At 32.6% G+C, this 15,745-nt stretch overlaps 1 long non-coding RNA gene across 1 annotated transcript; it reads left to right on the top strand.

The window, feature by feature from the left end:
* Nucleotides 1-2,997: 2,997 nt before the first annotated feature.
* LOC107006695 lies at nucleotides 2,998-4,053 on the top strand. Its single transcript, XR_001454977.2, has 2 exons — nucleotides 2,998-3,434; nucleotides 3,515-4,053. It is a non-coding gene; the product is annotated as an uncharacterized LOC107006695 (long non-coding RNA).
* The last annotated feature ends 11,692 nt before the right edge of the window (nucleotides 4,054-15,745 follow it).

The raw sequence follows: 15,745 nt of genomic DNA, 5'->3' as shown, positions 1-15,745 counted from the left end.
GGGGGCTAGAGGGGTGGGGGAGGGGGAGGGGTCGAGGGTAGGTGTCACGCCCGAGCCTACACCTTGGACGTGGCCGGCACTCGGCGACCATTGCTGGCCTCGAGCGAACCCTTGACCTGACTTACTTAACTCAGCGGAAGACAACAATCACACTTATAAGGATAAAATAACTTAACTGAATGATTAGTAATACTATCTGAAATGTTTTAAAAGTTTAAACATTCAACTTGGCCAAAATGGCAACACAAGTCTTTAACATAAGAATAAAAATGTAAAGACTACTGAACAACTAACTGTCTACGAAGCCTCTAAACTGACTGAGATAAATATTGGTACAAACCCACAACATTCTATTGATCTTACTAGAAAGCAATAAAAGATGTCCTCCGGAATGCAGGAGGCTCACGAACTTACACTGGGATGCTCAACTAGATCAACGATGCGCTGGATGTTGATCCTCGTTACCTGTGTTTGCATCATAATATAATGCAGGTCAACTGGCATCAGTACATTGATTTTACAAGTATGCAATTTGAAATACTAAGCGACACTTAAGCTTGAAAAGGAGTAAGAAAGAACACTTACCTTGTCTTTGTTCAACTCATGATTTACTAAATCTTGTTCAGTATAAATAGTTCAAAAGTAAATGAAATATAAAGAAAAAAGCTGACTGAAACATGTTGTAAACTCTGAATTATACAATTATACAAATAATATGTGATATGTATGTAAAAATACAAATAACTATTGTATATAAAAGACAATTATTTTGTGGGTGCTTCTCTAACCGAAAATCATCACTTAAGAGCTATAGTGATGATACATCGTTACTTGGTCCACGCTGCCCGACCATCCTAACCTTGCCAAAGAATAGGACCTAAATTGCCCAATGGATCCACTAGTATACTATGAAATAGGTTCATCTAAAAAGTATGACCCTCTTCTACCCATGATGACTACATGGTTTACATGGAGACTTGAGTAATATGAACTCGCATCCCCACATGGTGCTTAATACTACTCCAAAAAATATATACTGACTCTTATTCTTTTAAAACATACTGATTTTGTGGTTTGAGATTAATGCTTAAAACTTAGCTCTAATCGCTCTGTTGGAAATCATAGTTTCCCTGCTTGTTTTATTTCATAAAGCTATTACTTCTATTTGAAAACTAGTCCGAATGCTCTTTACTTGTTTAAATGTGAAAACATTTGTAATTCTTAGGAATTACTTAGTCCCCTTATAACTCTTGAGAATGAACACAACTTTTTACTCTTACTTAACTTGTGACTTGAGTACTAAAACAAGGTTAAAAAGGTTTGTTAAAGGCCCTGGGAAACTTTAAGAACTCACTTTGACTTGCTTCTTAACTTTTAGACTTGACTCTTTACTTCTTTGACTTGATCTTAACTTTCCTTGAATTAGAGCATGGATTCAAGGATCATGATCTCATGTTTATGGATGATCTCACGATGTTTACATGTACTTTAGAGTGTTGGAATCAACCAAGAAATGCGGGTAAATCACTTAGAAACTAGTATGAAAAGATTGGTGAAAAATGGGAACTTCTGAGAGGCAGGGGGCGCCAGATCCTAACGGACAGACATTGTCCTCAGGCGCTCTGGCTGGCGCGGCGCGCCAGAGCTTGACAAACAGAGTCTATCCTGATGGGCTCTGGTAGGTGTGGTGCCCCAGGGCCTGTCAGATGGGTTTTTCGACTTTTCTTCTCCGATTTCACTTCTAAACCTCCCAAACTTCCATGGATCTCCCCCCAAACACTCAAGATCACTAATATCCTCAATACCGAATAGTTTATATTTGTAAAACAACCCTGAAACACGAATTAAAACCACTAGAGATGCACCACAATTCTACGAACAAGATTTCAACAATTGTTCATAAAGAACTTCAATATTCACCATTCAATCAATACAAAACTTGTTGAATTAAACATATTGGTGTGTGGGTGAATGGGCCCAACAAAGAATTATCTCACATACCTCGATAGGGATCACCCCTGACGAATTCCATTAGCGAAACCTTATCGTTCTTAAAAAATTCTTGATCTTCCTCTTCTCTTCTCTCTTCTCCCCAAGCCATAAGCGTTCTTAACTTTTGAAAAACTGAATTGGGACTTGATTTTACCCCTAATAAACCTTTAAAATAAAGGAGGAAATATTAGGGTGAAAAGACAACTTTACCCTTATAAAAATTCGGATTGAAATTTTCTCAGTCCAACAACCCAACTTTCAAAAGACATATTTCCGCATACGACATCAAAAATGACGAAAAACTCACTTTCATACTTAGGAAATTTTCTAGATTTTCTTATTTACTTCCAAAAATGATTATTCTTGCTTTCTTAGCTTATTCTTAGTTATTTCAAGTTACAAGATGTTACAGTAGGGGAGCATAATATGAAATTTTAAGTTTAAAATATTTTTAAAAGATAAACTTAAATTATTATTTTTTTTGGGGGGGAGGGGGCTTGGTAAGGGTGAAAAAATGAACTTTTGAAGTTGAAAATATTTTTTAAAAAGTAAACTTAAATTTTTTTAGGGTTAGGGGGCTGGGTTGGGGGCTGGTAGAGTGGAGTGGGTATGGGAGGTCGGAGGAGAGTTTTGAAAAATGTTTTCCTCAAATTTTGAAGGAAAGTCATTTTCCTTAAATTTGAGGGAATGAGCTGATTTGGAAAAAACATTTGACCCAATCAAACATGAGAAAATTGAAAAACATTTTCCGAAAAATGTTTTTATTCATACCAAACACACCCAGAAAGTGGTTGGAGAATCCATTCTCTATTTTACTCTCTAAATATACAGAATGAATATTAAAAATAGAGATGAATTAGAGATGGTCTAAAAGAGGATATTGATAAAATAAGAACTAATTATAATTGTACAATCTTAAGAGGGCAAATAAGTACAGATATTATTTTTTTCATTAGTAATAAAATTATCGAAGAATAAAATAGTTGTTACCAAAAATAAATAAATAAAAAATACGTTGAATATCACGGTAGTCTAGACAAATAAAAAATTGAATGCTTGGAAATGATTTCCCATCAAATTGAGTTACTTTTCCAATGTTCAAAAACTATCATTCATCTTCTCCAACTTCATATCATTATTGTTCATCAAAACAACCCTTTTTCATGAAGAAGATCGTCTCTTCCATTCATATCATTCTCTTCTTCAATTTCTCTCCAATCCACCCGTATCATCTTCCATAATTCTCCCATTTGTCCATCAATCTTCGCATGGAACTCGATAATGAGAGCATATTCCATGGAAGTAGAGTCTTTGAAGCTCTTTGAACAGTTTCAAGAAATTGGATTAAAACCATATAAACTCTCTTTTCCTATTGTGCTAAAGGTTTGTGGGCATTGTTTGATGATTGGAGCGGGTGGGTCATTGCATTTGATGTCTGTGAGGTCGGGTTTCAGTTCAGATTTATATGTAAACGATACCATTTTAAGAATGTATTCAGGATTTGGATTGATCATGTTTGCAGGACAACTGTTTGATGAAATGCTTGAGAGGGGTATAGTTTCTTGGAGTTCTTGATGGTAGCTTATATTCATTGGTATGTATATTTGTTTGGCTCAATTGTAAAATACACATCTGAATTATCAATATTATGCCAATTTCACATCCCAACTATCAATTGTTCTATGTATTAAACAGTGTTTTGGGAGGCGAGAAGCGGAAAAAAGCGACGAGGGCTTGCTTCACAGAAGCGAGAAGCGTGAAGCGAAGCGCGCGCTTTTTAAAAAAAAAGCGACATTTAGTATAAAAACAAAAAAATATTAAATAACTAAATAGAGGTAATATAGTCTTAGATTAAAAGAAAATAGATAGTCAATAATACTCATAAGTAATAACATATAAAGCAAAAAATCAAAAACATAATTAAATCACAAATACTCAAACTCCTATTCTTCAACAAGATCCTCAAACTCTTCAAGTGCCATAACCAAGGGTTATAATTGGTCATCATCTTCTTCATCATCAGAAGTGTCAAAAAATAAAAAAAAGAGCTGCTAGCATACACATTGATCAAAAAATAAAAACGAAAAAAAGAAGCAAAAGAATTGAAAAAAACAGAGGAGGCAGTCAGTAATTGTGAACAGAAATAGAGAAGATCACAGCAGAGATGAAGAGAAGAAGAGAAGAAGAAGAAAAAACTACAGCAGTCGCATCGTGAAGAGAAAAGAAACTCACAGAGATGAAGCAAAGGCGAAGATTGTATATTTCAGGAGAAAAGGAACTCACAGAGATGAACTAATAAACATCGGTTAAAACTTACCTGTAGTCGCGGTCGAGGTGTGAAGAGAGACACAGTCTCAGCCGCGGTTGTGAAGAGAGAAGAAGCGAAAGAAGAGTCGTGAAAGAAAAATTAAGTTATATTGTATATTTCAGATTTTTTTAAAAAAAGACTAGTTTTAAAAAAAAAACTAATTGTCGCTTTTTTATAAAAAGCGCGCTTTATTGCGCTTTTGCCTTAGTGTCGCTTCTCGCTTCTTTATCTGAAGCGAGCGCTTTTTTCAGATCGCATCGCCTCAAGAGAAAAAAGCGCACTGGTGTCGCCTCGCTTTGAAGCGCGCTTTTTTGCGCTTTTCACAACACTGGTATTAAAACACATATCAAAGTTTATTTCACCAAGTATTAGTTGTTCCTTTTTCTAGGAAAGGTCCCAAATCCCGATCACACTCTTTAAAATGGGAAATTAACAAAGAAGGTAAACATTCATGGCTGAGATGCATGGGAAGTCACGAAAAAGTTATAATTAAAGTGTGAAATTTTAAAATCTTGGTTGAGTATATGTAAATGGTGATATTTCATGTAGAAAAAGGGAATAACTTATAGTTAGAGTGTGAAACTCACAAAAAAGTTATAGTATTATGTGAGAGTTGCTTAAGATGATTATTATAATGGGAGTCAATAGAAGTACCAAACTTTAAGTAGATTTTCGAGCTCAACAAGTTTACTACTTTGTGGAAAGTAGTTTACGTATCATTCTGTTAGGAACTTCCAAGGGTTAAGCTTCTTTTGATTGGTCTGACACATAGTAGGTCACAATTTTTTGAACACCGCAAGCTTGTAACCTTGTTTGTTATCCTTCAGAAATTTGGTGCATGGTATTTATGGTTCTCTTGAACAGATATATATGTTATCTAGTACTTCTGCTGAAATTTTTAAAATTTATCCCAGATGTCGATTATGCATACTTATTTTGTACTATAAGAAGAAACCAGTAATACTATTACTTAGATAAATTAGCTTGAATGAGGAGTTCCAAACTTGTTCACTAGTCTAACTTTTCTGTTTTTACTTCTTGCTGCGATAGATTGTTAAAAGGGGCCTGGGGTTCATATCTGAAAGGATCAGTACGGTGTTGAGCCTTTAAAATCGTGAAAGGTGCATACACTCCTAAAAGACCAAGGATTAACAACGACTATCTTTTGTGGTTGACATTTTTTTCTTTTTAATTGGAGAAGAGCATGTACTCCTGAAAAATAAGGGAGTAAAAATGAAGAAAAATTTTATGGTTGAGATTTCAGTGTTTATCTAGGAAATATCCCAATCACACTCCTTAAAATGGGGAAGTAACAAAGAAGGTAAACTTTTATGGCTGAGATGCTTTCAACACTACCAGTCTCTTGATTTGGATATGTTGGTCTCACTGCTGTATTTGTTAACTTTTGTTACAACAGAGCATGTTATTTTTTTGTTCTGTATTCACTATTTGCATTCATGTCCAATAAAAACACAGCGGTGGAAGCCCAATTTCTGCAAACCAATCTTTGGAATTTTTACCTACAAAACTTTTGGAATGGGAAAGCTAACACGTGGTGTTGCAAAATGAATTTGCAACCCAGAGAAAATCAACAGAACAGTAACTAAGAGCTAAGAAAAAGAAAGAAATGTAAGAACTGAATAAAATGGAAACTAGGTTAACTAAGGACTCGCTTGGTAGGCGGTATTAGATTGAATAATCCATGGATTAAAATTTAATCCACTTAATACATTGTTTAGTTACTTCATTTAAATTAATTCATGGATTGCTTATCAATCATATATTGTCTTATCTTATCCCTAGAAAATGGAGGGATAACTATTTCAACGTTTGTTAAACCTTAGATTAGACCCCTAAATGACTAAACTAACCCCTTATTCCTTTTTCTAAATTTCTTTTGTATTTAATTTCCTTTTTATTATATTGGAATGGCTATAAAAAAATTTAATTTCCAAATTCGTTTAGTGTAATTTAATGATTTCACTAATAATTTTTCTCTATTTTTTAGGGAAAAAGATCAAAAATACCCTTAAACTATTGGAAATAGCTCAAATATACCCTTAAACTTTATTTTGGCTCAAAACTATCCTTCCCGTCATACTATTGGGTCAAAAGTACCCTTCTTATTAACGGAAATTGTTAAATGCCACGTTGATGCCATATGGATGCCACATTGCATGCTAATAGGATTCCACTGCCACGTAGACTAAATAGAAAGGGTCAAAATTACCCTTAAACTATCCAAAATAACTCATATTTACCCTTAAAATATATTTCGACTCAAAACTACCCTTCTCGTCAAACTATTGGATCAAAAGTACACTTCTTATCAATAGAAGTTTTTAAATGCCATGTGGATGCCACATTGCATGCCAATAAGGTTCCACTGCCACATAGACTAAATCCCTAAATCCTAATTACTTCACCCCTCATTTCATTATTTCAGAAATGATATATTCACCCGTTCTCCCTCATTTTTTGGCTAGGGTTTCATACTTTTCCTTGTGACTGAGTTTCAAAGTGGATATTCATGTTTGTAGGTTAGTAAATATTTTTTCTTATTTTATTATGTTTACGGTTTCAAAGCATGATAGTTAGCATTTCACATTTTTCCCCTAATTTCGCAGCTAAGGCTTCATAACTTTCTTGGGGGCTGAGTTTCGAAGTGGATATTCATAATTTGGTTAGTAAATATTCTTTTCTTATTTTATTACGTTTACGATTTCAAAGTATTATAGTTAGAATTTCACAACTTTCCCGTCATTTCGCGGCCAAGGTTTTATAACTTTCTTCGGAGCTGAGTTTCTTAGTGGATTTTCGTGGCATAAACACAATAAAATAAGAAAAAAGTTTACTAACCTATAACCACGAATATCCACTTTAAAACCCAGCGACGAAGAAAACTGTGAAACCTTAGCCGCGAAATGAGGGAGAAGGGGTGAAATCGTTTCTCAAAAATAATAAAATGAGGGAAAAATGAGTAATTAAGATTTAGGGATTTAGTCAATGTGACACGTGTGGAATTTAACAACTTTCGCTAATAAGAATGTCACTTTTGATGGAATAGTTTGACGGGAAGGGTAGTTTCAAGCTGAAATATAGTTTAAGGGTATATATGAGCTATTTCGGATAGCTTAAGGATACTTTTGACCATTTTCCTTTTATTCTATGTAGCAGTGGAAATCTATTGGGGTGCCATGTGGCATCCACATGGCATTTAACAATTTCCGTTAATTAGAAGGACACTTTTGACCCAATAGTTTGACGGGAAGGGTAGTTTTGAGCCAAAATATAGTGTAAGGGTATATATGAGCTATTTCAGATAGTTTAAGGGTATTTTTGACCCTTTTCCATTTTTTTATTCAAGATAGTTTGTCATTACCCACTTGAACTATTATTTTTTTTTTTTTATAAAAAAATATGCTTTAGGTATTGAACAATTTAAGTAGTCTTAAATCAATGTTAAGTTTAAAAAATTAGTAATATATTGTGCCGTCAATGATCTTCTTAGTGGTACATCACACCTTAAAATTAATTAATAACAATTTTATATATATAGTATTTCATTTAACTAATTATATGGAATATAAAATTCTTTTAAAAAAATTATCTTCTCAGGTGGTTATCTATCTTGACTCAATTACATGAAATAAATACTAATAATAACACAAAGCTATAATAGGAAAGAAATTTTTTTTATAGAGTTTTAAATCAAACACAAAATTAAGTGAAAAGTAGTAAGCCAAACACTTGACAAAAAATAATTCTTACATTACTAATTCCTGCATAATCAATGTTTGTACCAAACAACATTAAGTGTATTTCAATTCACAATTCTCATAATGCATTGTTAGGTACAAATATATGCCTTGGTCAAGCGTCTCCCCGAGGAATCTAGCTGACACAATCGTACTATAGTAACTGCTCCAAAATAATGACTAAAATGCAATAAATAAACTACAATTGGACTAAACTATAAAATGTTCTTTCCCTAACTAACTTCTTCATCAGTTGTTCAGTATCACTTCATGAATTTAGTGAACAACGACATCACTATCAACAATGTCAAAATTGCAACATTCCTCCTCTTTAAAAGTCTTTCTTGTCCTCAACAAAGAAAAGTTGGGAACTTGAGCTTTATTTTAGCAAAATCTTCCCATGTAGCTTGTGAATGTCCTTCCACTGCACTAAGATTTCATCTACAACCTTATTGCCCCTTTTGATCATCTTTCTGTCTAACACCTGATCTGGCTCAACACAACAGGGACTTGCAATGTATAGTAAAGAAGGGTGGTTAAGTACTTCAGGAAATGCATAGCAGGATTAACCTATTTATGATGAAAGAAGCAGTATAATCTTGTATCAACTTTTTTATATGTTGAGCTTCCCAAGTCGCCTAGCACGAAAAGAGAGAAAAAAGTTAACACTTGAAAAATAGAGTTTGAACATATTTACATGAACATGTCACATACAATAAAAAAGATCAAGTAGGGCATGAAGTCATACTCTTAGGTCATCTATATTTCTATTTCAAAATAGTTCAATTTGATTCACTAACATCAAGAGCTCAACTCAAGTATGGATTCCCACCAACCTACTAATGTATCCCAAACACGAGGATGTATGATTATTTTTTTTATGATAGAACCATTTATTAACAACAAAAACATTACAATTCTACCTTAATAATAACACTTCAAGCACTTCAATAAACATATTTGGGAAATATATTTTCAACTAGATATTCTAATAACACTTCAAGCACTTCAATAAACATCTTTTAAGAGAGATGCATACAAGAATGCAAGCAAATTCTGGAAAACAAAAAGAATAAATTAAACTGAATATATAAGAACTCTAATTTTGAGACACTTCAACTAAATGGAAACAAAAAAGATTTGTTAGTAAGGTTCTAAAAAATTCACCTTGAGTTAAAGAGATGGAGCGGCAACGACCCACTGTGCAAGATGATGATGGTTGCGGCACCGGTGCGATGGAGGCGGAGCGACCTCCAGTGCGGAGGTGCGACCCACTGCTGCACGCAACCTGCAGATGGTGTGGGTAGCGCCTGTCGGGGCAAGGTGGGATGGGCGGCGGCAGCCGGAGCAGGCTGGATGGGCGGCAGGCGGTGGTTCAATGAGGGAGGAGTGAGAGAGAGATATTTGACTTAGGATTTTGATATTATCCTTTTTTTCTTTTAAAGAGAAGTGTTTAATCAATATTTTTTAGAATAATTAATTTACAGACCACGAAATATCGGTATTTTTGAAATAATTATCTATATTTAACAATATTTAATAAATATCAACATCGTGAAGTCGATATTATTTAAATAAAATAATAATTTAAATATACCAACCTCTTTGGGGTTTTGATATTATCCTTCTTTATTTTTTTTTAAAGAGAAGTGTTTAATCAATATTTTTTAGAATAATTAATTTACCAACCACGAAATATCGATATTTTTTGAAATAATTATCTAAATTTAACAATATTTAATAAATATCAACATCATGAAGTCTATATGATTTAAATAAAATAATAATTTAACTATACCAACTTCTTTGGGGTTTTGATATTATCCTTCTTTCTTTTTAAAGAGAAGTGTTTAATCAGCATTTTTTAGAATAATTAATTTACCGACCACGAAATATGGGTATTTTTTTAAATAATTATCTATATTTAACAATATTTAATAAATATCAACATCGTGAAGTCGATATTATTTAAATAAAATAATAATTTAAATATACCAACCTCTTTGGGGTTTTGATATTATCCTTCTTTATTTTTTTTTAAAGAGAAGTGTTTAATCAATATTTTTTAGAATAATTAATTTACCAACCACGAAATATCGATATTTTTTGAAATAATTATCTAAATTTAACAATATTTAATAAATATCAACATCATGANTATATATATATTTTATATATATATATATATATATATATATAAACAAAAAAAGTTTCATTATATAAATTTAATTTATCGATCAAGTTAATTTATAAATTTAAATTATACACCTCTTAATTATATAAATTTAATTTTATTGATCAATGAAAGTTTATCAATATTTAAATTGATCATCGATATTTATTTAATTGATTATGTATTTCATATATAATTAATTAACGTATTTCATACTCAGATGAAGTATCCTTTACATGTCATCATAATTAAGAAGTGATCAGTACACTTGACATACATTCAAGATCGAAAGTATATAATAATACTATCTCACATTTCATAATGAAATAGATTAGATGTTAGCTTTTCACCTCTACATCATAACATGAGATATTAAGTTCATGATTAGACGACGGACTTATAGTTTTGTACATTACTCTATATAAGTATAATTATATCCTAATTCATATCAACATAGTTTCATACTCTAAATATGGATTACATATATATGTTTTTATTTTTTCCACGAAGCCTAACTTTTTATTTGATAAAACTATACAAGATTATTACATTTTTTGAACTATTAATTGTAAGTGTCAAATGAAATTTTAGTATTATGCTAAATAATAGAAATTATGATTATTAGAAATATTTTAAACAAAACAACCTCCTCTGGATGTCGCTTTTATTAAAATGAATTAAATATAATATAAATACCGATCTCATGAGGTCGGCATCATATTAAATTTTAAGAAAATAAAAGGAATCATATTAAATAAATAATATTGACATCGAGAAGTCGGTATTTTATATTAGTTTATTTTTTAACTTATGTAAACCGTCATACGGAGTACGATTTATATTTAAAGTTAATTGAAAATATTATGTTTTTGAAAGCCATAAATATTTAAATTAAAACTAATTAAATTGCATGATATTTAATTTTATCGATATTCGGAAGTCGGTATCATAATATTTTTTATTTTTTGATTTACGCAAAACCGACCTCATGATGTCGGTATTTAACTGAAATAACATCACCGACCTCATGGGGTCGATATGTGGATGAAGAAAAGATACCGCCTCACTTGGATGAAATAAAAATATCGACTTTATGACGTCAGTATTTGGACGAAAAGTAATATACCGACCTCATGATGTCGCTATTTGAATATGGATGAAAGACAAATACCGATCTCATGTGTCAATATTTTATATTAATTTATTTTTTAATTTATATAAAACCGTCATCCGGAAGACATTGTATTTAAAGTTTATTAAAAATATTAATTCACTAATTTTATGGAAGTCATTATACAAATATTTTAATAAAAATTAATATAATTATATACTATTTAATTTTATCGACGTCCGGATGTCGGTATTATAATATTTTTTGTTTTTTATTTTACATAAAATTGTCCTCCGAAAGTCGATTAAATAATATTAAATCTAAATATTTCTCAATTTTGTTTTTTATATTTAATTTGGAAAAAATAAAATATGGTTATTAGTTTATTTTTATTTATTACCGACATCAAGAGGTCAGTCTTTATTGTAATTCATTTTCTCCGCGAAAAATACCAATCCTCTGAGGTCGAAATTTTTTTCCCTCTTTATTTTGCATAAAACTGACTACTTTTATTCTTATATATATACTAGATAGGCACGGCCCGTACCAGCATGGGCCCAAACATTGGATACTTCATGTAGTGAATGCCTTGCATAGTTATTTTTTTACAAACAAAATGATAGCCACCAAAGTAATTAAAATAGAGGGAAACAATAGCACATGAAAAATCATACAGTTGAACTTGCATAAGCTTATATGATTGATATAGTGGAAATCATATATCACGATTCTGCAAGTTTAGAAAGAAAGCAAATGTTAGGAAAAGACAACCACAAATCTTTTTAAAAAAATTATGCACAGGTGGTACAAGCCAAATAGTAGTGTCTTCTTGTTCTTCCCAACAACTTTTCCTACATAGTTCTTCCAAATTCCTCGAGCTTGTTAGCTAGATCAACTCCGACTTCTTTCTCTAGAAAGCTGGTACATCAGTCTTACCTATACAATTTAACGACACTGTATAAAAACCATACAACATAACATAGCAAACCAACTTTCACCGTCGATTTCTTATCCCTTCACTCATTTAATTCTGCGCATGACTTCAGTAAATGTTGATTTGGTGCTTGCAAGAGAACATGTTTTATGTTCTGAATTATACATACCATCACTCATTTACTTGATAAGAATCCAGTTGAGTAAATAGAAGTAATGATTTTATGTCAATCGAAAAATCCAAATCATATCAAATGAGTTAAGTCCAGCCTTGTCGTAATCATTTCTCTTGATACTTCTACATCTTCTACCTCTCTCCATTGTTTACTTGAAAGAGGAAATGACGGAGTCAGAAACTCATACCTGAAAATTTAAAATTAAGAGTGAATTCGCCCTCTTTAACTGAACCTTATACAATATTTTTGAATTTTAGCAATCATTTTACAAAAAATAATTGAGATGAATGCAGAAATTTCAGCAAAAGCAGAAGTAACACAAAAATATTAGCTATTACAAACAATAAAACAGTACTGACATTGTATTTCAAAAAAAAGTTGAACTTATAAAGCAACACATATTTGACAAGTAATTAGAGAAGCCACTATGAAGGCAAAAAATTTACACATATGTAAGAATGTTAATGAACACTAACTTGCACATATGGAAGTAATCAGTTCCTTCATTTCTTATTTTAAATAGAGTTTTTTTAAATCTATCCAGCAAAATTTTTCTGAAGGTAGAGTTCCATTCTTGTTATGTATTCTCCTGAAAAATGACAAATAAGACAATGCATTCTCTAACTGATTATCTTCCTTTGTCAAAAATGTGTCATATTTTCTTTCTAATAGGTGCATTGAGTAAATAAGAGCTTAATATCCTTCAAAACAAAGAAACATTCGGTTAGATCCTATGTTTTTTCAAAGAACATTGAGAATTTTTTTTGAAAAATCACATGGCATTATAGATTCCAGTAAAAGGAACTACGTCAAATTATTTGTTTGGATAATCAAATGCTAAGTTCTTCACACCCTCATCATGGTCATGGACATACATTTTCAAAAAGAAGAGCAGGATCAACATTTCAAGTACATCTTCTCACTAATCAAATAGACCAGAACATACTTATCTAGACTTCTCAAAATGATAAAAAGAGAAGCTACCTCCACATGTCGTGACGCATAATTTATTTTGATGGTAGCATACATGTAAAATCAAGTGGAATTTTAACTGGAATACTGAAATGGGTTGTCTAAAAGTCCAGCTTCAGAAACAACACTATCAGAGGGACCAGGTCCCTTGACACAGCAAAAACAGTGCCATAGAGTAATAGAGTAAACAATACAAAGAACACAACACAGACAGTTTACGTGGAAAGCTCATTGTTCAAGGGAGTAAAACCACGACCTGTTGCACAAGATTTACAACCGTCTTTACTAATCTTCTTAAGCAGAAGTGAAACCCAATTACAACCAATGTGAGAAAAAGTTACTAATCTCACTATCAAGTAATCTACCTATTACTTGAAGAGCCTAAGCGGATACAACACCGCTCACTAAACCACCACACTCCAGATGATTTAGAATTTTCTATAGCGGATACCACACTGCCCACCAAACCACCTAACTCTAGATGACTTAGAATTTGACTAAGCAACAAATCAATGTTTCCCACTAAATCAGTTAACCTTAACTGATTTAGATTTTTACAAACCTAAAACAAATATCTGAATCCTTTATAGAGTTGGAACAGATTTACAATGTAAGCACGGAAGATATAATCCTAAGACAACTATATATCTTGTAGCTCTATTAGGTACTTGTTGGTGTTTGGATGACACTTTTTGAAGATGACCTTTGCTTTTTGAGCTTTTGGATTTTCTGAAATCCAAAACTTTGTTTGCCAAAACTTGTGTTTGTGCTATTGGAGAAGAGACTATATTCAAATGAACACAAACCCTTGGGACGAGGCTATTGGCTGAGAGCCTGCTGTCAAGAAAAGTTGTGCACCAACCCCTTAGAGTTGGCAACTTTTGACAGTTGTCTTTTCGTCCTTTTCTCGTGCGCAGACTTCCCGGGACCAGGTCCTTTACTGCGTTCTTTGATGCTTGAGTTCTTGAAAAGAACTTGTTGCTCTCTCTCTCTTCTTGAATGAATGAACTTAATATGTTGTTTGTCATGTTGAAAGTATCAACCATAAAGAGTTATTAACCGTTGGACAAACAACCTTTTTTTATTTTGATTGGATTAGTACGCTGGCGCCTCACCTACCACTGACAGGACAACTTTACAGCTGTACACCATTATGTATCAGATGGAGAGAACTCTGCCAGGGACCAGGTCCCTGCATTTGTGAGATATTGAAACATACAATCTCGTTCACTCTTCTTATTGGTGTAGGACGCTACACTTTTCACCTACCACCTAACATGATAACTTTTACGGCTGTACCCCATTTGTATCTGGATGAGAGCACTTTGACAGGGACCAGGTCTCCGCATTTGTGAAGATCATCAAAACACCTTGAATATAACATTTTCCCCCTTTTTGATGATAGCACACAAATATACCTCACATTGAGTTTATCATTCATCTCACTGTCAGCAGTTCCAGTAACAAGGATCTGGTTCCTTGTTAGATCGATAAGTTTGTTAAATCATCAAAACTTCATATCAAGTTCGAGCTAACATCTCAACTCAGCTCGAACTAACATTTCCCCCCTTTTTGATGATAACATACTTATTCACCTGTTCCCCCTATCAACAAGAATTCTTGGGGTAACTGGAGTTAAATCATCCCCGAAGTTTGTCAAATCATCAAAACATCAATATAACTTTTTCCCTCTTTTTGATGTTGCCAAACATAATCACCAGTTCCCCTTATCAACAACATTTATTAGGGTAAATGGAGTTTAATCATCCTCGAAGTTTATCAAATCATCAACATAGCTAGGGGGTTTTGAACTTGGTAACCTTTTGAGAGGATTTTTCTTTTGTTCTGTTTTAGTTGTTGGAGCAGACATATTACCACTGTAGGCTCCCATTTTTGTCTTCAATCCCGAGCCTGCAACAATTAAATTTGCTATGTGAAGAATGAGAGTGAAGTCAAATGGAAATACCTCAAAAGTTAAAGACACCTTTTACCCTTACCTGAAAGTTACAGAGTTCTCATCTTTATAGAACAAGAGATCTGATCAACTCTTTTTTTAATTTACCATCTGATATTCGAAACTTGGTTTTGACTAGTCTAGATTCCCTTGGCATAAGGAATCTAAATTAGAAGCGTTTCTTATCAAGAATTTCTCTATTCTCATGGATCAAACTCGAGATCTCTGATTAAGTATGGAAAAATTCCTCTTGCATCTTTTGGAGGTTGACTAGATCTGAAAATAAATTTGTAGATAATAGTAATAAACTAAAGAGGCCAAATGTATTTTTGATAGCTCCATGTGGTTTAGATTCCAGTATTTTTCAT

Source organism: Solanum pennellii, chromosome 12, assembly GCF_001406875.1.
Source record: "Solanum pennellii chromosome 12, SPENNV200".
Classification (NCBI taxonomy): Eukaryota; Viridiplantae; Streptophyta; class Magnoliopsida; order Solanales; family Solanaceae; genus Solanum; species Solanum pennellii.
This window is presented reverse-complemented; position numbering and strand designations above follow the sequence as displayed.